Genomic DNA, 21,039 nt, shown 5'->3' with positions numbered 1-21,039 from the left:
GTCCTTTGAGGCCCGTCATTCAGGGAGGACGCATTGGATGAACGCTGCTGGGTCCATGTCACGTCCTTTGAGGCCCGTCATTCAGGGAGGACACATCGGATGAACGCTGCTGGGTCCATGGCACGTCCTTTGAGGCCCGTCATTCAGGGAGGACGCATTGGATGAATGCTGCTGGGTCCCTGGCACTACCCTTCACTCTCAGGTTTCCAGTAAAGACAAAACTACTCCCTGCTCTCCTAGAGCTCACACTCTAAGGGGGAGTAAATTACTAGGTCCATTCTCCATATGTATGGAATAGATGGAAGGCAGTCTTAGAGGGAAGACCCTAGCATTGGGGAAGGAGGGTGGACTGAACCAGGAAACATCTTCTGGTGGAGGTAAGGAGAGAGAACACTCATGCCAGGCCAGAGGGAAGGCCTGGAGATGGGAAGAGGCGCTCAAGGCAAAGCCAGAGGGCCAGATGGAGCCTTGGTGGGGGGAGAAAAAGAGGCTTTCTTGTTTAAAAACGTGCCCCACGTGCACGCTCATATCCATATGCACATGCATATGCACCCCGTCACCCTACTCCCTGCCCCCCAGCTGACTTCATTAACATAAAATGAGAAACAAAGGGGTAGTTTTTGTGCCTATTTTACCATTAGACCAGTTCTGTTTTTTAAGGTGATATTTTCACTGCTTTTTTTTTTTTGCCTCTTTTACCAAGCTGTTAATTGTTTTTCATAATTTTCTTGCATTACTCTCATTTCTTTTCCTAATTTTTCCTCTGCCATTCTTATCTCTTTAACTCTTCCAGAAATTCTTGTGGGCTTTGGGTCCAGTTAACATTTTTCTTTGAGGCATCGTTTATAGCTGTTTTCACATTGTTGTCTTCTGAGTTTCTGCTTCCTTGTTGCCGTGGTAACTTTTTGTGGTCTACTTTTTTTTGTTGTTGTTTGCTTATTTTTGTAACTGATTTCTTGACTTTGAACTTTATGTTAAAGTTGGGCTCTGCTGGAAGTAGAGAGGAGCCATCTCAATGGACCATCCCAAGCTTCAGGCTTTCTTGTGCTGCTGTTTTCAGAGCTAGTTCTGGAGTTGTGCAAATTTTGGGTATTTCTGAAGTGACGTAATCCAGGGAGAGGAGTGGTCACTGCTCTCCTGATTTGTACTCTGGTTTTCACCCAGGAAGGGCTCCTGCTTCCCTGTAGCACAAGTTCTTCTTGGCCCTGGAACTGTGACCCAGAACTGCTTGTGGGTAATAGAGTTGCCAGTCAGCGCCTGCCGTACCCGGTGCCAGCAAAGGGTCACCTGTAATCTCTTTCTGATCAGTTGTCGGACCCCCTTATTGTCTCTGGGCTGCGAGCTCCCCAGGTTCATGAAGCTGCTGACCCGGCCTCCTCCAAGGTCTGCCGCTGGAGTTCCTGCCTCGCTTCAGGCCTGCGCCCACCCTGGTGCCACAGACCTCTCCTGCAGACCTCTTGAGTTGCCTTAGGCTGGAAAAGCGTTTCCCTCTGACCTTTTGTCGGCTCTGCCACTCCAAAGTTTGATTTGAGGTGTTCTTTCAAAGTTGTTTGGAGGGGAATGTTGGGAGAGTTGAGCTCGGTCAAGCCCTGCACTCTGCCATCTTAGCTCTGTCCTTCGATGAGCCCATTTTTAAGGAGGAATTTCAGTCTCTTTGACGTGGCGCAGGGAATGCCCGAATGAACACCAGCTCTTTGGTTCATCCACTTGATGAACGAGGCAATGAGGTCATGCCTGCATTCATTCATTAAGGGTGATTTAATTGGTGACTCAATCAACAGGCATTTATTAAGCACCTACTATGTGCCAGGCACTGTGCAGGTGCTAGAGATACCAAGACAAAGAATGGGCCAATCTGTGCTCTTAAGGGGTGGGGAGGGAAGCGGAAGACCATATATAAGTGCAATCAGGACAAATATCAAGAGAATAAATACAAATTAACATAAGGTAGCTTGGGAGGTTGGGGGCACCAGGGAAGACTTCTTTCAGAAGGTGGTGCTTGAAGGAAGAGAGGATTCTGTTAGGGCAGGAGGGGCTGCATTCCTGGCCTGGGGGCTGGCCAGAGCAGAGGTGTGGATGTAGGGGATGGACTATTGTGTGTGAGGAACATTTTTCATCCTGCACCTTTAAAAGCCTGCTTCATTCTAGGCTGGGCTGGGGTTTATGTCTTAAGGAAAGTAGAGAGAGTCACCTTGGACATTTCCTGTATTATTTAAGAGTCCTCCCAAAGACCTCTGGTATCTTATCACGGCCTGGTGGGGATCCTGAGCTCTGGAAGTCTGTGCCAATGGGGGCCAGAGGCTCTGGCCGCGCCTGCCAGGCCACATAGACTTTAAATAAGGGCCTGGTGACAGTCCGGGGGTGTTGTCTGAGAGCACACGCAGCCAGATCTGAGAGCCTCCTCACCAGACTGGCAGCAGGGTGATTGATGTTCTTGGACGCAGAAACTCTTTTAAAAAAAAAAAACCCTCTACTAAACTGCCCTCACTGACCCCACGTGGATGAAGTCACGGATCTTTGGAGATTATGCTGAAGTTTGAGTCTGAGCTGGACACCCATTAATTGGTCTCTCAGTTTTATAGATGGCCAAATAATTGACAGGTGACTTATTCAGCACCCAGGGGTGAGAATCTCAGCTCGTCAGTACTATTAAGCAGAGATAAACAAAATGTGGAAATGCAGCATTTAATGTGACAGCCCCCAGATGGTCTATTAAATTTAAGGTGGATAATATAATCTATAGTCATTGCATGTGTTTTCTGGCGCAGTCAGGAATAAGTGGGATTCATGGGCCTTTCTCAACTTCTCTAGAGGATGTGGGCCTTGTTGTACTTTCTAGTTCGAGTTGGCACAGTATAGGCTCAGCTGCCCTCTGTAGCCTTTAGAAAGCTCCACGAGGTGTGGGAGTGACCCCCATTTTTCCAGGATTCCTCAGACTGGCATTTGAAGATGCCGCAACATGGGGCATTATTTGTTCCTGTCTTGGTGCTACTCTCTGGAAGGGCTTGAGGAGGCTTTCTGATAGCTGCAGTGATGTAGCCCTTTTCTCTTCCCCTTCCTCAGTAACATATACTCAGGCCCCTCTTCTTGAGTGCACCAGTAAATACTTCACTCTAGATTATGAGAATTATGTAGTTAACAGACTACATCTTTGGCTACTTAAGTCAGTTTTATTATTTGATCCTTCCAACAATTCGTTGTGGTAGTTAGGGCATTCTTCCATTTCCAGATGAGGAAACTGAGGCTCAGAAGTTACATGACCTTCCCAGCATCTCACATCTACCTAACAGGTGATGGAGCCTAAATTCAACCCTAGTTCTTCTGACTCGATTTGCAGTAATTGCTTTTATTTTAGCTTACTCTTTAGCTTTTCCATGAATGTTTTTCCTTTTTCTTCCTCTTGGCGCCTGCTTTAATTCTTGGTGTATATTTTTCCAATCTTAATGTCTTTGCGTACCTTCTCCCAGTCTTGTGATATTCAAGCACTTGGACTGATGTGCCATTTTCATCTTAAATGATGCAGAAAGGCAAAAAAAAGCGGTCTTCCCTGCCTTTATGTCCCACTTGCTTTCAGGGCTGAGCCTGGGGATGGAAACACAAATAAATTTCTCAAGCCCAGCTGTAAAGAGCGGAGCAGTACGATCAGCCCCTTTGGTCCACGGCCCTGCATCCCCAGAGTTTATTAAGAAGTTCCGAAAGACGCTTCCTTTTGTTGGTGATGGTGGTAAAGCGTTTCGCCTTGAACTTTCTCATCTCCCTTTTATATGAGTCAGTGGTGTAATATTTTATTAGTACAAACAAGCTGTAAATCAGTTTTGCCTTCGCCAGGGAGAGCAGTAGCCAGAGGCCAGATGTAACACACAGCGGACTTAGGGCTCTGGCGCCCTCTCATTGCCCGTATAAACAGCACAGGGCTCACCACGAGGAGGAAGTCTCTGCAAGTTGGGAGCCCTCTTTGTCTTGAGAACCAGCCCAGGAGCGTCTGAAGAGGCAAGTTCCCAAGGTGCATCGTTACACATTTATGCGCCCCTCATTTATAAAGGGTTTAACGTGGAGAATGCAGTATTTGGCATTGTCCAGAGGCTGATGGGGAAAATTATTCAACCTTGAGCATTTAACTTGGTTGCCCCCTCATACTGTTTCAGATAATGCATCATGAAAGGTGCAGATATTTGTTTGGAACTTCTCATTTGATTTCTAGCTCCCTGGTGTTTCCTTCTCACTCATTCTTTCTCATGTCATTAGAAGTTTGTAGGGTTGGGGCAGCTAGATGACACAGTGGATAGAACACTGGCCCTGGAGTCAGAAGGACCTGAGTTCAAATGTGGCCTCAGATACCAACTATCCCGGGCAACTCAGTTAACCCAGATTGCCTCCAAAAAAAAAAAAGAAAGAAAAGAAGTTTATAGGGTTAATGTAGTGGAAAGAGTAGAGGAAATGGATTCTGAGGCCCTGGGTTTGAACTTAACCTCACTACTTCCTCTCTTTATTGGAAGCCCCTCGGTCAAGTCCTGTAATCTCGACACCTCATTTTCTGCACCACAATATGGGTGCATTTTTCATAGGTTCCCAAAGTGGGCGATACTGCCCTGTGAGGGGTGCTGGCATGATCTGTCAGTATTTTTTTGAAATAACACAAATTTTAAAAAGACATTAAAGGGTTAAAGAAAGTGGATTTTTAGGGGGGCACCAGTAATTTAGGGGGGCTGAGTAATCTTTTTTTAATAGGGGCAGTAGGCCAAATAAGTTTGGGAACCTGTGGCTTGGATGGTGGCTCCTGCCAATTCTGATTTTGTATCTTCCTTCTTTCCATCCAGAGGATCACAGAATTTCAAAGTTGGGAGGGTCCTCAGTGATCATCTAGGTTTCCTAGCCTATGGGAAAAGAAGCCCCATGATACTAGCCTGGGCACTTTGTCATTCAGCCTTAGCTTGAAGACTTCCAAGGAAGGGGAGCCACCTAACAGTAGCAGAATGTTCCGGTGGAGCTTTCACTGACGTGGGCATTCCCTTCTTTGATTCAGTCTCCAGCCCGCCCCCGCTTGTCCATCCTTCATGAGGGCCTCATCTCCCACTGGCTGGAGGCCTTCCTTCTTTTCTTTGGACGTTGTGAGGATGCCAACTGATCACGTGGACTGTGTGCATCAGGGGATGGACCAACCCGTATTCCTCAATTTTGCCATAAGAGCAAGCCACCTTGGACCCCGCATTTCTGTGATGACATCCTCAGCTCTGGTCTCCATCATCATTCCATGTTTGGAACGTGTGGCTTCCATGTGCTCCTGGTTACCTTGTCGGTGTTCCTCATTGCTTATTCCCAGAGACTGTAGTGTTCAGTGACTCATGGCCATGGAAGAACTTTGGGAGAATATGGGTATTAAAAAAGCAGGCCTTTGTTTCAGGTTTGGGGTCACTAAAATAACTTTGAGATTAGACAGTCAAAATCCACCACACTCTTCTCAATCCAGTTTTATTCTGGGCCCAATTTCTTTTCAGTTTGTTCTATACAACCAAGATAAACACACACACACACACACACACACACACACACACACGTTCATAGGTTGTCCTCCTAATCTTAAGTCGTAGTGGAGACATTGAACTTTTTTTTAAAAAATCTCTTGGGTTTTTCCTGTGTGGATTGATTGGCTCTACTCTCTTAAGTGATTTTTAAAAAATAAGCATGTTCTCTAAATCTTTGCAGATCTTTTCTACCTTTCATCTGCTTCTGATCATACAATTTTCATCCTTAAATACCCTGGGGTTTTGCTTAGTTCGATCTCTTGCCAAACTTTATTTGGATTCCCTGCAGTGCTTCTACTTTATGAGGTGATACTGCTCATCACCTCCCATCCACCTTTCCCATCAGATTTTACAAATGAGGCTATAACTGGTCCTGTTCCTGGCCACCATATCCCTGCTTGGCAAATGGGTCGTGTTTCCTGACCCAAGGTGGTTTTTAGGCTCCTTTGCTCCATCAATATGGCGGCTGTTTTACGGCAGCTCATTTTTTATGAAATTGTGTCAATCATGTGTGCGTCCTTCCTTCCATATCCCATTTTCAAGAATTTTTTTAATAGGGTTGGAGGTTGTTTTAATGGTAGACCGTATTTTTTTTCCCCTCTCATTTTTCTTCTTCTACGTTTGTACTAGAAATAGCTTGCTGTAGGGGAGAGAGTGAGCATTGGACTTGGGGTACAGAAGACTCGGGTTCACATCCTAACTCTGGCACTTAGTATTGTGCGTCCCTGGTCACACCTCTTCGCCGTTCTGAGCCTCAGCTTCCTGTTCTGTAAAATGGGTCTCAGAGGAACCTTCCAGCTCTTAATCCGTCATCCTTTTATGCCAGTTTTATGTTCGCTTTGATTGGTCACCTAACTATGCCCTGATAGCTGATTCAATAATGTTCCCACTTCAGTAACGAATTATTTTCTATGTTAAAATATAATCATATTAGTGTTTTGTTTTGTTTTGTTTTGTTTTGTTTTTGGTGATGTTTGGTTTTTACCTGTCTCCTGTTTCCTCACCTGCAAAATGAGGATAATAATATCACTTGTCTCACAGAGGATCAGATGAGATCATATTTGTAAAGTACTTGGCACAGTGCCCGGTCCCATAGAAGGTGCTCAGGAAATGGTTGTTCCCTTCCCTTTTCCCTTTCACTGTGTCTGGCACATTCCTGTTCTTTTTTCAAAGAAAGTATTCACGTTCCTTAGGTATGAAGCTTCTCTGTAGTTTACAAGTCTTGGCCCTTCCCCATTCCTCATTCCGGATCCATGTTTTCCATAGTGATTTTCCATTGGCTTTCCCTCTTCATATTTTTGCATTGAAGTTAGTTGGCATTAAAGTATATGTGCTTTTAACTTGGAGGATCGTGTTGAGTTTTCCCTGTAATTTCCCTGTTTCATCATGCTCTGCAATGCATGTTGGTGTACAGGCTGCACTTACTGCCATGGTGACGGTTATATAGATGCTTATGAGTCCTGCTTACGATGACCAGATCTCTTATGAAATGGTGTTTCCTGGTACCTTTGGATGTGTGATAAAACCAAGGCCCCCAGCACCTTTATTTGCCTCTCTCAGGACAAGTTGAGAGCTGCCTGACTGCTGAGCCTCTGGCTTCCTTCAGTCTTCTGGTTTTGTTTATAGGGAGAATGTAAAGTTGGAAGTTATTCATTTCCTCCAGTAGCTTTTTTGTTCATTGCTCATTGGCCATTTGAAGCATCAACAGCTCAGTGGAAGTACCTTGTTGTTCAGTAATTTCCACTGTGTCCGACTCTTCATGACCCCATTTGGAGTTTTCTTGGCAGAGATGGAGAGGTTGGTCATTGCCTTCTCCAGATCATTTTACTGATGAAAAATTGAGGCAAAGAGGGTTGAGTGACTTGCCCAGGGTCACACAGCTAGTAAGTATCTGAGTCCATATTTGAACTTAGGAAGGTGAATTTCCCGGACTCCAGGCCTGACATTCTATCCACTGCGCTACTTAGCTGCCCAAGTGAGAGTATATAGAAAGGCCGAAAGCTGTGGGATTCATAGCAGCCTCTGCCTCATTGCTGCCTACTTGGCAGCCATCACTGTAGAGGCAGAAGTGGCCAGGGGTGGGGGAGGGCTGGGAAGTTGGGGGTGGGGAGGCAGGACTGAGGGCCATTTTGTACTTAGTACAGTGCCTAGCATTTTATTTACCATATCATCTTACTTGTCTCCTGATGAACTTGTATGTAGTCAAGAAGCAATATTGAGAACCAAGCATGGAATGATTGATTGCTTGAAGATTGGAAATAAAGTACACAAAGCTGTATATTGTCACCTTATTTATTTAACTTATATATAAAGTGCATCATACGAAATACCAGGCTGGACACATCAAAGCCAGAGTTAAGGTTGCCAGGAGAAATAACAGCAATCTCGGGTATACAGACAATGCCACTTCGATGGCACAAAGTGAAGAAGAATTAAGAAGCCTCTTGGTGCGGGCGAAAGTGGAGAGTGTAAAAGCTGGCTTGAAGCTTAACTTTAAAAAAAACAAACAAAACTTAAGATCGTGGCAACTGGTCCCATCATTTCCTGACAAACAGAGGGAGAAGAAATGGAGCCAGGGTCAGATTTTTTGTGCTTGGATTCTAAGGTCACTGCAGACGGCAGCTGTAGCCATGAAACTGAGAAACACATGCTCCTTTGAAGGAAAGCTCTGGCAAATCTGCACAGCAGAGTAAAAAGCAGAAACACTACCTTGCTGACAAAGGTCTGGATAGTCAAAACTATGGTTTTTCCAGTAGTAATGTATGGTTGTAAGAGTTGGACTATAAGGAAAACTGAGCGCTGCAGAATTGATGCTTTTGAGTTATGGTGCTAGAGAATACTTTTTTTTTTTTTTTTTGGTGAGGCAATTGGGGTTAAGTGACTTGCCTAGGGTCACACAACTAGTAAGTGTCAAGGGTCTGAGGCTGGAGAAGACTTTTGAGAGTCCCTTGGATACTAAGGAGGTCAAATCATTCAATACTTAAAGAAATTAATTCAGACTATTCACTGCAAGGTCAAATACTAAAGCTGAAGCTTAAATCCTTTGACCACATTATGAGGAGACAGGACTCATTGGAAAAGACCCTGATGCTGGGAAAGATTGAAGGCAAAATGAGAAGGGGACGGCAGAGGATGAGGTGGATAGATAGTGTCATGGAAGCATGGTACCTGAGCTTGGACAGACTTGGGAGATGGTGGAAGAGAGAAAGGCCTGTTGTGTTCTGGTCCATGGAGTCACGAAGAGTTGGACCCACTGAAAGCAACAGCAGCAGTGCCTGGCATGTAGTAGTTGCTTAGTAAATGTTGATTGAATAAATGAATGAATGATTGATGGGTTGTCAGGCCCAAGTTACCAGCCTCCTGGTGGGGATATCCTCCGAGCTTAGCTGGTTTGCCTGACCCATAGCAAGTACTTAGTAAAAGCTTGTTGACTAACTGACAATTGGCCCACAAAAAGCAGACTTGAACAGTTGCCACAAACATACTTGGCAGCCTTCACCTTGTGGTACAACCAACCAGACTTGGGAGTTTTCTGACATGCCTTCTTTCCAGAACCCAGGGTCTTCTTCATGCCATGATGACATCTTGGACATGAATTTGGCAGGGGATGGAGGGAATGGGAGTGGAGTGGGGGGGTGGGAAGAACATGGGGAAAGGGGAATTGTCATATCTCTTAGGTTAATCCTAAATTGTTCCCTTTGAAAATCTCACTTTTCCAAAAATCTGACGTTACATAATTATGTATAAAGTCTGTTTATTGTTTCAAATAACGTAGGGTCATGCAGTGAAGGTATAAATAGCTGTATTGTTTATGTTCATTTTGTAGCTTGTTTTTCCTGGAAAAACAAAATCTTTTAGTTGTGTATTAGTAGTTCTTGTAAATGGTTTTCTCAGTTCAGTGTGAACTATAAAGAGAACCAGTCATTCATAGATTAGCAGCAATTTAAATAGAGTACGTGGAGGTTGGCTATCAGAACTTCTTTCTGCTACAGCCCCTGGTGGATAATCTGATTTCAGAGAGTACAGTTTATTTTGTTTGTTGATGAGTTTCACAATTCACGATTTCTCTATCCACTGGCTGTTCATCTGAATAAGTCTCCAAATCATATCTGGTACAGAGGCGAGCAAATACATTTCATCATCTTTGGGCGCAGTGGATAGACAGGTTTTATGAAATACAAGTGGACTGACAAACTAGCCAAACCCATTTAAAATCAATTTAGATGCAGTTTGTGTTGAATTTTAAATTTATTTTGGAATACGTAGTTACTTCCCAATACCTCAGCCAGCAGCCTACAGTCTCCCTTGTTTAGCTTTAAATGACAGGATGAGAGGTTGCAGAAAACAAAACCCCAAACCTGTTCATCAGGAAACTCTCTTGCAAAATCATTTTTCAGTCTGAACCACTCGTGTGCATAGTATTGTGAATCATTTATTGAAACTCAGATGGATTCTTTACATGCATTAATTTTAAAAAACAAATTTGTAGCAATGAGGAGCTCAGATGTTCCTGTACACATTGGGATTGACTGTCAAGAATAATGAAGTGTGGCCTTATCCCTCTCTTCTCTTCCCCAGAACAAAATAGACTTTGGATTAAAAAGCTGGTTCTTTCATTTAATGAACCATTAATATTAACAAGTTGTTCCCATTAGTGTCTCTGGATTGGAGGTGTGGGGCAAATTATTTTTTCAGCATATGTTATACAAATTTATTAATATACCAAGGTAAACCCAGCAGGAATATACATAGATGTCTTCTTAAAAAAACAAACAAACAAACAACTTTATTATAAATGTAGTAAACATCTGTCCTCCCATTCAGAAACTCAAACAAGGAAAAAGATTGTTACAAATTTGCACCATTTTCAGTTTTATGAAAAGTATACATTCACCCTAAAATGATGGTAATGACCCTGTTGGTTGTGGACTCAGTTCTGTCTTGCTCCAAGGCTGGCTCTATCACCATTAGGCCACGATGACTCTTGGTAGATGCTTAATAAATGCTTGTTGCATGGCTGGCTTGATGTTATGGAGGGGGAGCAGAACTTGCTTGGCAACTCGTTGAGCCTTGGACAGGAGAAAGGGAGAAGCTCTCCACAGCTGATTTCCAGGGTTTCAGGCAGAGAGGCCCAGGAGGCCAGTGGTGCTGTCCATGAGAAACTTTTCAAGAGGGACAGATTGGAAGGAAGGTGGATGAGTTCATTTGGTGCCCCATTGGAGGAGCCAGAAGGATATTCAGGTGGAGCCAAGAAACCCAAGTACTAGGTCACCCAGGGCGATCCTCTGTTATTTAGAAATACCCCAAAGTGCCTTCTTTGTTGTATTGACCTGTCTAGGCAGCAGAGATTGCAGGTGGAAGTATGTGACTTCAGTAGGAGATGAATTGATTAGCCCTATCTTTCACAGTCCTGGATTTGACCTGGCCCATCCAGCTGCATACCTCCTGTCCCCACCATCTTGTGAAGGTTTGAGACACTCGGGTGACTCCAGTACATTATTACCTAATTAGACAGTCTAGATTGATCCTTGAAAGTTCTCTTCCTACTCGCTTTTGGGGAGCACATGTGATTGAGGGAGAACAGATCTAATGTGGCTGAAGTACAAGGTAATGACATCGGATTTTTTAAAAGTGTCGTTTATGATGACTGATGACATATAGTGTGTCAGCTTCTTGTTGAATCTGCCTGACAACTTGGGCTAGATTTGCTTCTGACCGACTGGAAGGGACGAGCATTCCTTTCTTTATGGACCCTGGAAATGCTGCCAACACCTGAAATGTGCTTCGATTTCCTTCTGTCGGCTCTTGAGCCTTTCAGAGCAACAGTCTTTAATATAGATATTCACAGGCATCCGTGTCATCGTAATTCTGTGCTTTAGAATATGTCGGAGTTTTTCCCAAAGAGCCCAGTGGATTAAGTAAATCCCCACAGAATGGCATTGGAAGGAGAAGAAAAAAACCCCTTTGAGCTATCTGAGGGTTTTAATCTGTTGTTGACATTTCCACCACCAGTGATTGGGTAGTTTAGACAGACTTGGCTTATGGAGAATCATACTTCCCATGGTTGGTGCCACATTTTGTTTATGAACCTTATATTTCTTACAAATACTGGATTGTCCTAATGTCTTCAGGGTTCCAGCAAACAGGAGCCATGCCTTTTTGCTTTCCTGTTGGAGGGTTTACATTTAAAAGGAAGAATGTCTTTAAGACCCGATGAATTCAAGCTCAGCGTCTTTGTTTTTATTTGGTGGGCCTCCAGTGCATCTCAGGAATGATTTAATGCACATTAGCAAGTTAATGGTTTTTAGATTTAGCTTAGGAGTAACGTGAACGGTGAAAGTAGGGATGGAGGATGGTGCGGGGCCTGTAATTGAAAGCTTCGAGCTTTGTACCTGGGCTCTCAAACTTTCTTTCCCACCTGGTCAGTGATAGCTTTTAAGAGATGCGGTGATCATTTTTGAATTCTCTTTGATCATGCTTTCCTCTTGTGTGAGTGAATGATTAATTTGATGAATTTGGTGGGACGGTGATGGTGCTGGACCAGAGACCTGGCATCATTTTTCTCTTCCCCAAATGGGTGGATTCTGCTGGAATTTCACTAAATTGAATTTGTTGATTGGTGTGGAAAAGTCAGAATTTGTGACAGTTATGAACAGGGTGCTCCCTTTCCAGCCTGCTCCCTCCATCCTCTTTGCTCTCCTAGCTTTCTGATGACTTTGGTCCCCACCTTTGGATCTTCTCTTTAACTTTCTGTCTTCATCTTCTCCTTTCCCTACACCATTTGTCCTCTCTTCCCTTTTGCCCCGAAGAGTCTCGATCCTGTCAGCCTCCTCTGTGGGCAGGGGCTCTGTCTTATCATCCCCAGCTCTTTATCCTGGAAGCTAATTCTGCATTGGATAGGAGACACGAAGGCGGCATCGAGATAGGGAACGTGTCTGAATGCCCTCGCTTCCCTCACACTGGGCACCTCTCTGCTCCTCAGCTGTTTCCTGTTCAGTCTGCTAATTAGTCAGTAAGTATTCATTAAGCCCCATACTTTGTTCTGTGTACTGGGGTTGAAAATACAGAACACTCCCAAGGATCTTGTATTCTAGTAGGGGAGATCACAAGCACATGTAAAAATATTCACAATATGAAGGGAATGAATACAATTAGATGCACAGTGGTGAAACAGAAGACAGTTTGGGAGGGAAGGAAGCAAGTAAAGGAATAGAGGAGAGTCTTTGTGGACTGTCCAGGAAAGTTTCATTTCCAGATGACAGTAGCATCTCACTTACCCAGGGGTTCCTTATCCTGCCGCCTACAACACCTAGAACTTAAGTAAACAGGTCTAGCCTTTAGCAGCCACAATAGATGCCCCAAAGCTTATGCACCAGATTCATTGTCTTTGCCAGGAGACACCTGTTGGAGAAGCATATTTAAAAACAAAAACTATTCTCTTTTTCAGTTTCTCTGGGAATATTAGGAAATACTTTCTCTCCAGCATAAAACCAGACTTCTTTAAGAAAGTGAGAAGAACCAAAGTTCAGGCCTTTCTTTGAAATGGAGTAAAAGTGGTTACCAGACAGATGGGATTGTTGCCTTTCCACCCACCTGGAGTGACTGGTGACTTGACTGACCTGAGGACAGTCTTCACTTTTGTAATTCGAGGCCAAGATATTGGTCACAGGAGCCTGTGGGTGAATTAGGGGGGGTGAATGCTCCAAGTATGTGAAGTCTTCCCTAGAGTGGAATGGGCGGATGAGAGCAGTTTGTTCCAATGGCCGCAAAAGCCCACTGAAGTAGGCGCTGTGGAGCGCTTCGAGCTTGGTCAGACATGAAGATGCCAAGGTCACCCACTGCATTCCAGGCCCTTACCAGTCCTCCTGACTTTTATCCTGCCACTGGCCTTTGATGGCTCTGGAGGAGAGAGAGAGAGAGAGGCTGATGACTGTGCAGTTCTCCCTCACTGAAATACAGTTTGTGTCCAAGTCAAGACGCCACCCTTGTGGTGTCATTGGTCCTCTTTGAGAATGAAGGATGAACAACAACATAGATCACAGGAGGAAACTCTTAAAGGGAAGTGATCCAGAAAGAACTGCCTGGTGACTCCTCTGGATATGAACCCCAGACTATATTTTAGTGTATTACTGTCTTTTCCTTGTTTGAGATTTCTATAAATGTTACCTCACATTGCCTTGGGGCAGAGAGTCATGTTGGAAGGCATGGCAGACTGGCCATGCCAGTGTAGACATCTCTGCAGGCTAGAAAGTCTTGGATGTAGATTTGTGTGAAATCCAATGAGATTGTTTCTGGCAGATGAGCCTACATTGCAGAGTACATTGTTAGTATTCATATTTTTTTCTTTGATGCTCTAAAACCTTCATTCTGAGCCCATTGGCCATATTTTAGAGAGTGCTCATAACAAGCGTGGTTACCTGGTTCCCCCAGTTTGTAACAGATTGGAAATTTATGAGATACGGAAGAAGCTTCCTGGACCCCTTTGACAGTCTGGTGAAACTAGGGACTCCTCAGAACCATGTCTTTCAATGCACAAAATAAAATACATAGGATTATCCAGAGCAGTAATTATATTGAAATAAAATTGTGTGTCTATGTATGTATGTATGTGTATACATATACATATGTTGTATGTATGTATATATGTATGTATGTGTATATATGTATATATTTATAGTGTGTATATATATATGTATATACACTATAAATATGTATTTTAAATCAAGCTTACAGATCCTTGAAATCTATCCCTAGGTTAAGAAACTCTGACCTAGAGAAAGGAGAATAGAACCCCTGCTGGCTTGCCTTTACAGGGGAGAGTAAAACTATTAAAAGCCACGGACAAACTGTAGCATAGAAGCCTGAGGACCTTCGTTAGCATCCATTTTAATAGCAGTAATTAATGTGCTGGTTAGATCTGCGTCTTACTCACTCATTAGGGTAGAACTGTCAGGAACTCTCTGTGCTAACACTTCCTGGATGTGCCTGCACGCAATAACGGTGTTTTACAAAGGAAATCTCTAATGAGGACCCCACCCCCACCCCCATCAGACTCTCTCATTTCCTCATCCATTAAATGAGGAGCTTGGGTTAGATGATTTGTGTGGGCTTTCCTGCTACATGAATCTAGGATCTAAATTTGATTGTATTGAGATAGAAGTGAGGGAGCTGGTGTGATAAAGATGTGAGTTCAAATCCTGCCTTAGACACTAAGTGGCTGTGTGATGTTGACAAGTCAGTTCACCTCTGTCTGCCTTTGGTTTTCCAATAACAACAACCACCTCTCAGGATTGTTGTAAGGATCAAGTGAGTTAATATTTGTAAAGCACTAAATGAATGCTGTCATTATTCTCATTATCTTTAGTAAGGGTTCTTAATCCAGTCATTGCAGTATGGTGGAAAGAGCGCTGTATCCCATGGGGTCTGCAGGAGTCCCTACTCTGCCTCTAAGGAACTGTGTGGCCTTGGGGAAATGAGTCTTCCCAGAGCTGCTGATGTGGAAGGGCTGCCCCTTCCAGCTGGGTAATTCTGTATTATTACTTAATTTATTTATAACGTGCATTTTATATATGTATTATATAAAATAATATGTAATATAATATATAATTTATTTATTAATTCTGGTTGTTATTGCTTCTCATTTTATTGGCATTTAGCGATCAACCCCCCCCCCCCCCCCCCCATCCCCTTTGTTGAGCCCCGGAACAAGCACAGTCCTTGCCCCTGAGGACCTCAGCCGTTGGGAAGGGAGGGCCCTGGGCTTGGCTCAGAGTTAATGGAGAATATTGCCCTCTGAAAGGCACCTTTTGCTAAGGTTATTCCATATTGCTGGAAGGAAATGAGAAGCATATTTGCTTTCCTGGAAGCATTTTTCCCCCCCTGTATATATTCTCATCTCCTTCCCTCTATAAAAGAAATGATGGAAGTTGATCCTGTTTACGGCAAGTGACCCAGAGTGTGGGACCTTCAGCTTTCTTTCTTGTGAATTGGACATGAAATTCTGCTATTTCAGGATAAAGGAGAGATGAGGGTTTATGAGGCCGACATGTCTGATGAATCTTGAGGTGCGCCCGGCCGTGATGAGCGGCTTGGGTCCTCCCCGCTTGTCTAGCTGGGCTCGTTGCCATGAGGACCGGCGCTCCCTGAGCTCAGAACCTGGGTTCCTCTGATGTACGGTGTTCAGCAGGGTGCTGGAAGGGGCCAAGCCACAGGACAGCCACGAGGCCGTCCTACAAGCACCCAGTGCTTCCCTTGCACGCGTGGTAGGCACTCAGTAAGGCTCGTTGACTTAATTTGGCTTCATTCTGACATCTCTCAGAGAGCCCGGGTATATTAGGGATGGATCTTATGACATATCTGTGATATCATTAGAAATAAAGGTGAAAGTAAATACCAGAACCTTGGGGTTACACTTAGCACCTGCTTCTTGCTCAGGTAATTTTTTATTCATGTTTTCTTCGCTATTAGCAATTCTACTTGAAACATGAAAATTGAACCAAATTATTTGTAGAAAAATCCTGCTCACACAAGATTATAATAGCTTCCTTGCCATCCATCTCCTGAAAAGCCCCCTTAGCGTTGTGACACGCGTACTCTGCCGTGCTTGCGTCCTACCTGTCACTCGCCTAAAAACTTTGGTCACTGAGGCAGCTCTAACTGGACATCAGAGATTATGCATCTAGCCCACCCTTGCCATTTCCCTGTTTGCTGCCATGCTTTTGACCACGTTACAGGAATAGAGCTGAGAAAACTTTCCCAGCAGATGGAGGCATAGGCCTTCCCATTTAAGGCCAGTGATTCTTCTGAATATCATGGTTGCCTTACTTGAAAGGAAATTTAACCCAGAAGCGTTTTGTCAGTTACTCTTGGAAAGAAAATATTAATGGGAAAATATGAAATGAACAACTTCTCAGACCTTGATTACTGAACCTCTAGGATAGGCTTACGATTCTTATTGATGTCATCGGTAGTATTGGTATTGTCAACAGAAGAGGCCCCCTTTTTTTTTTTAAGCGAGTAGCCAGAATGATAAGCTAATGAAAAGTCATCCTAGACCCTAAGACTGAGGCCATTAGTTATTTTTCTACCTGAGTAGAAAGATCCTCATTTCTTCAGTTATTAAAAATCTAAAATTTATGTTCTAACATTTTTGTAATCACCAGAAACTGTGCACATACTCTTTTTAGTGTCGAAAAACAATCAATACCTAGGGGAAATACGATATTGTAGTAGGAAATAGAATTCAGGCTGATGCGGTTTGCAGAACTCTTCCCTGACAATCACCCTGTAGGTTAGTAGCCCAGGGATTTCCAGTGCAGAAGAGATGAAGCTACTCTTTCAGGAAGTCTTAACTGTGTGATACAGCATACTGACAGATGTTGGAGGAGCAGTTTGGTGGAGTGGATAAAGACCTGGCCTCCGGGTCAGGGAGACCTGACTTCAAGTCGCACCTTGGATTCATTCTGACTGTGGGATTTTGGGCAAGTGCCTCTGTCCCAGTGCTTTGGGATCCCTTTCAGATGCTCATTTGCAGAAGAGGTAGTGATTTGCCGTGGTAGAGGGATATCCCTACTCCATTGAAGTCATCAGGCCCGTGTCTGTCCCTACTTCTGTAGAGCATTTTCTTGCCCTGCAGGATAGCCATGAGGAATTGAGGATTTAGAGCTGGAAAGGACTTTGGAAGTCATCTTGTCTGACTGCAGCCCCAAGCAGGAGCTCTGTCTCTACAGCTCCCTGGCCCGTGATCATTGAGTTTCCTCTTGAAGACTTCCTGCTTCAGGGAACTCACAACCGCCATCCATTGAGCAAACTTACAGTGAACTTATTTTCCAAGAGAAGACATTTTTTAAAAAAACTGTGCTATAAGCTTTTTAATGCCGCAATGTTAGTGATGCTGTTTTCATCAGGAACAAAACCTCCACAAAATAGCTTTGTACATAAATGTCATTTGTGTCACTCATCATTCAGTGAGAGAGTTGGAGCAAATGAACTCCCAGTTCCCTTCCTTGTCTCAGTTGTGTGGTTCTTGCTTCTGCTTGGGAATTTTCTACCTTCTACTAAAGCCTCCCATGTTATCATACGTTAACGTAGCTATGTATTCAGTGTACTTCACCCACCGCTTCTTGCCAACCCAATTCTTTCACTTCCTCTCTTCCCCTCAAAGTTCCCTCCTTTCCTCCCTTCTTGGGAAGGGGTTTTGGAGGTGCTTCAGGAAGCCTTCGAAGTGAGGGTCATGCTAGGCGGTGACTCCTTGGTGGCGTATTTCACTCATGGCACTTTGGGCTCTTCTCGTTGGAGGATAAGGCAGCAGTGGCTGTGTGACCCTCACCACGGAGGAGGCACGTAGGGCTGTCCATCCAGTCCAGCCCAACAAGCATTTAAGACAGGACACTGCACTGAATGCTGCCATTTCTGTCATTTTTGTGATGAAAGATGTGGTCTGCTCTAAAATACTGTTTGCAAAGGCATGCTTGTTCTCTTCTCCGGCTTTCGTCAAAGACACTTTGGATGCAAACATTGATTATTTTCATAAAGAATGTATGACGATGGGAAAACAGGCTTATAGGCCATTAGTTATTGATGTTTTTTTTCTTTTTTTTTCTTTTTTTTTCCTGGTAATAGTAAGGTCTGTGGTTTCCATTCCCCAAGTATCTGTTATCTTTCATTTTTCTTGAGAATTGTTCCCTCAGGGCATTCACAATTATGTTCTGTCTGGAGTGGAATTCCTCTATCTTATTCAGCTGCTCTTTCCATCTTTGTTTTCTTTAATGCCGTTTCTGTTTCCTCATGGAGCACATCTGGGACTCCAGTGCTGCTCTGCCCCTATTCATGGAGAAGATCTTTTGTCACTAGAGATCTTGACATATATTTTCCATTTTTTGGTTTGTTTGACATTCTCCTTCCAGTTGCATCGTTAAGGACCCTTGGAATGATTTTGCATAGCTGGCTTTTTTGTCAAGCTTTCTCTTAACATTTCTTTCTGAAGTTTCTTGCAGTTATATGAGGTGATGCTTCTCATAATCCTCTATCATCCACCTTTGTTAGATTTTACAAATGAGTTTATACCATAAACTGATATTGCCATGATTGCCATAGGTCTTGCCTTGGCAAGGAGATTGTATATTTGCTACCTGAGACATTGTCTAGGTTCTTGGTCTCCTATTGCTTCATTTATAGAAATTAAACTTTCCTAAAAAGTGGGGGTCGACTGTTGATATCAGTTCCTTTATCCATTTCTCATCTTTCAGTGTTAACAGCTCATTTAAATAGGTTAGGTTAAAGTTACCTTCTTAAATTTCATATATTCTCTATTTTTTATTCTAACCTATTATTAATTTTGATCCCAGCTTACTTTCTTATCTCCAAAAAATCTGGGCATGTTGGCCAGCACCATCTCCTTTCCCAGCATGAATTGTCCCATACCAGAGAGGACCCTGGTTACACTTAACCCTCTTCTGCCTCCCATACTGTCCTTCAGGTTTTGTAGTGTAATAAAGTCATAGTCCCTTCTCTTGTCCAGTTTTCTTTCTTACTGATGAACTAGCTACAATACAGTTTTCTCTTTAAAATTATTAATTCCTTGGATTAATTTTAGTCTAGGAAAACTTGCGGTAACATGGTACTTGCCTTTTGTTCAACTAATGCAGTATTGGAAACATTTTCACTTTATAGTGTATGAATTTTTTTAAAAATTCTGCTTTAAAAAGAAAATGTGTTGGTCTAGAGGTGACTCTGCATTCTCAAGTTCAATAACAATAACATAGCATCTGGCAAAGGCTTTGAGTATAGGCCTGTAGCTGGATTTATTGTGTATTTACGTCGTCCAAGAATTAACCCAGCTAAGTTTGAATGGGTAGATCAGGGGATCTACAACTAGGGATGAATGTTTTGGGGCCAAACTCTGGAAATCTCCTGGCATGGTATAGGGTTGATCACACCACATGGATGCAACGCATAGTTCTTTGAAATACTGCAGTTAGCATCAAAGCAAACCGTTCTGGCCCAGTACCAATGCAATCAGATGTTTAGAGTAGGCACCGTTCTGGGAACAGAGGTTACCTGCGTTGCTTTCAAAACTACTCTGGTTAATAGCCAAGAGGCCGAACAAGTGACTTCCAGGACCTGGAAATGAGTCACGGCATTACTCCAGACTTGAATTTACTTTGTCTGCCACCAGAGCATTCAGGAAGCAGTGCGAGCTGACTAAATGAGAAAGTTTGCAGAGACATTTATTGTATTCTCATGTGCTAACACATAAGGAGGAGGGCACAGTCGGCAAAAAAAGATGAGCATTGTTTTCTTTTGCCATGGAAGTGCTCAGAGTGAGGCAGCCTGCCAGGGATACAGGCCAGAGGCTGCAGGATGGGGTGTGGACCCGAGCTCCTGGTGGAGAGAACGTGTATGAAACCATAAACTGTCGCACAAGTTTTGATGAATTAGCTTAAATTTGACACACTAGTCATTCTGGTTGTACCCCCTTCTGTGTGATTTAAAAAAAAACAAACAAACTGTTTTATTGATGGCATATCACTACTCCCTATTGACTGTTCCCCCCACTCCCTGCCCGAGGGAGGAGGCTTGTTTTCTCGTCAGTCCTTGGGAGTTTAGACTGGCTGCTGTACCCCTTAGACCCTGGTAGTCTTTTAAAATTGTTCTTCTATATTCATTGTGGTTATCGTGTGAGATTGCTCTCCTGGTTCTGCACATTTCACTCTATTATCAGTTTATACAAATCTTTCCCATTTTCTCGGTATGTTTGTAATTCCTTATGACATCATAATGTTCCTTTACATTCACATACCACAATTTTTTAGTCATTTCCCAACCGAGGCTTAATCTACTGACTTTTCAGTTCTTTGCTTAAATGGAATCTTAACCATCACATTTATGTGGGGGAATTTCTTCCCCTTTTGTTGAATTTGGGCCACTTGCCTTGAATCTGTTTATTTTAGGTGTTTAAACATCTTGTTTTATTTTTTCTCTAACCTATTAATCTGCTTCCGTTTTTGAAAAGTATTTGTCCGTCTGTCGATCTGTCTATTGATCTGTCTTCCACCTGTCTGTCTCTCTGTCTCTCCCGTTCCCTTTCTCCCTCTCCCATCCCCCCCGCCCCCAACCCGCTTTCCTGTGTTTGTGTCAGGCCGCAGAAGCTTGGTGCTGTAAAACGGTTGGAAACAGCGCTTTTTGTCAGGTCTCTCGTTACCTAAGGAGAAGTTTGTAGCCTCTTGTGCATTTCTTGGTTTCGCAGGTTCACCATAGCACACCGAGAGCTGATCGTCACACTCAGTCACTGCAGAGGTGGACGAGGCTCAGGTCCCCGTCAGGTTGCCATGGGGCCGGATGCTTTTCACAAATGGGCCACGCCAGACAATCCCTGAGGCCCTTCCACACTCCGTTTCTGTGATTCCGCCGTGTCTTCTCCTGTTCCAGTGTCAGGAGTAGCTGTGTCCTGGGAAGCTGGACCGAGTCAGACTTCCAAAAATCAGATTGTGTTCCCACCGATTTATGACATGATCTT

General features: G+C 43.6%; 1 protein-coding gene across 1 annotated transcript in view; it reads left to right on the top strand.

Moving 5' to 3' along the window:
• VPS41 (VPS41, HOPS complex subunit) overlaps positions 1-21,039 on the top strand; it is a 191,603-nt gene that overhangs the window by 11,735 nt on the left and 158,829 nt on the right. The gene's annotated exons all lie outside the window — the stretch shown is intronic.

Source organism: Vombatus ursinus, unplaced genomic scaffold (genome assembly GCF_900497805.2).
Source record: "Vombatus ursinus unplaced genomic scaffold, bare-nosed wombat genome assembly UNPS02014817.1, whole genome shotgun sequence".
In the NCBI taxonomy this organism is placed as follows: Eukaryota; Metazoa; Chordata; class Mammalia; order Diprotodontia; family Vombatidae; genus Vombatus; species Vombatus ursinus.
The sequence above is the reverse complement of the archived record's forward strand: the minus strand, read 5'-3'. Positions and strand labels throughout refer to the sequence as shown.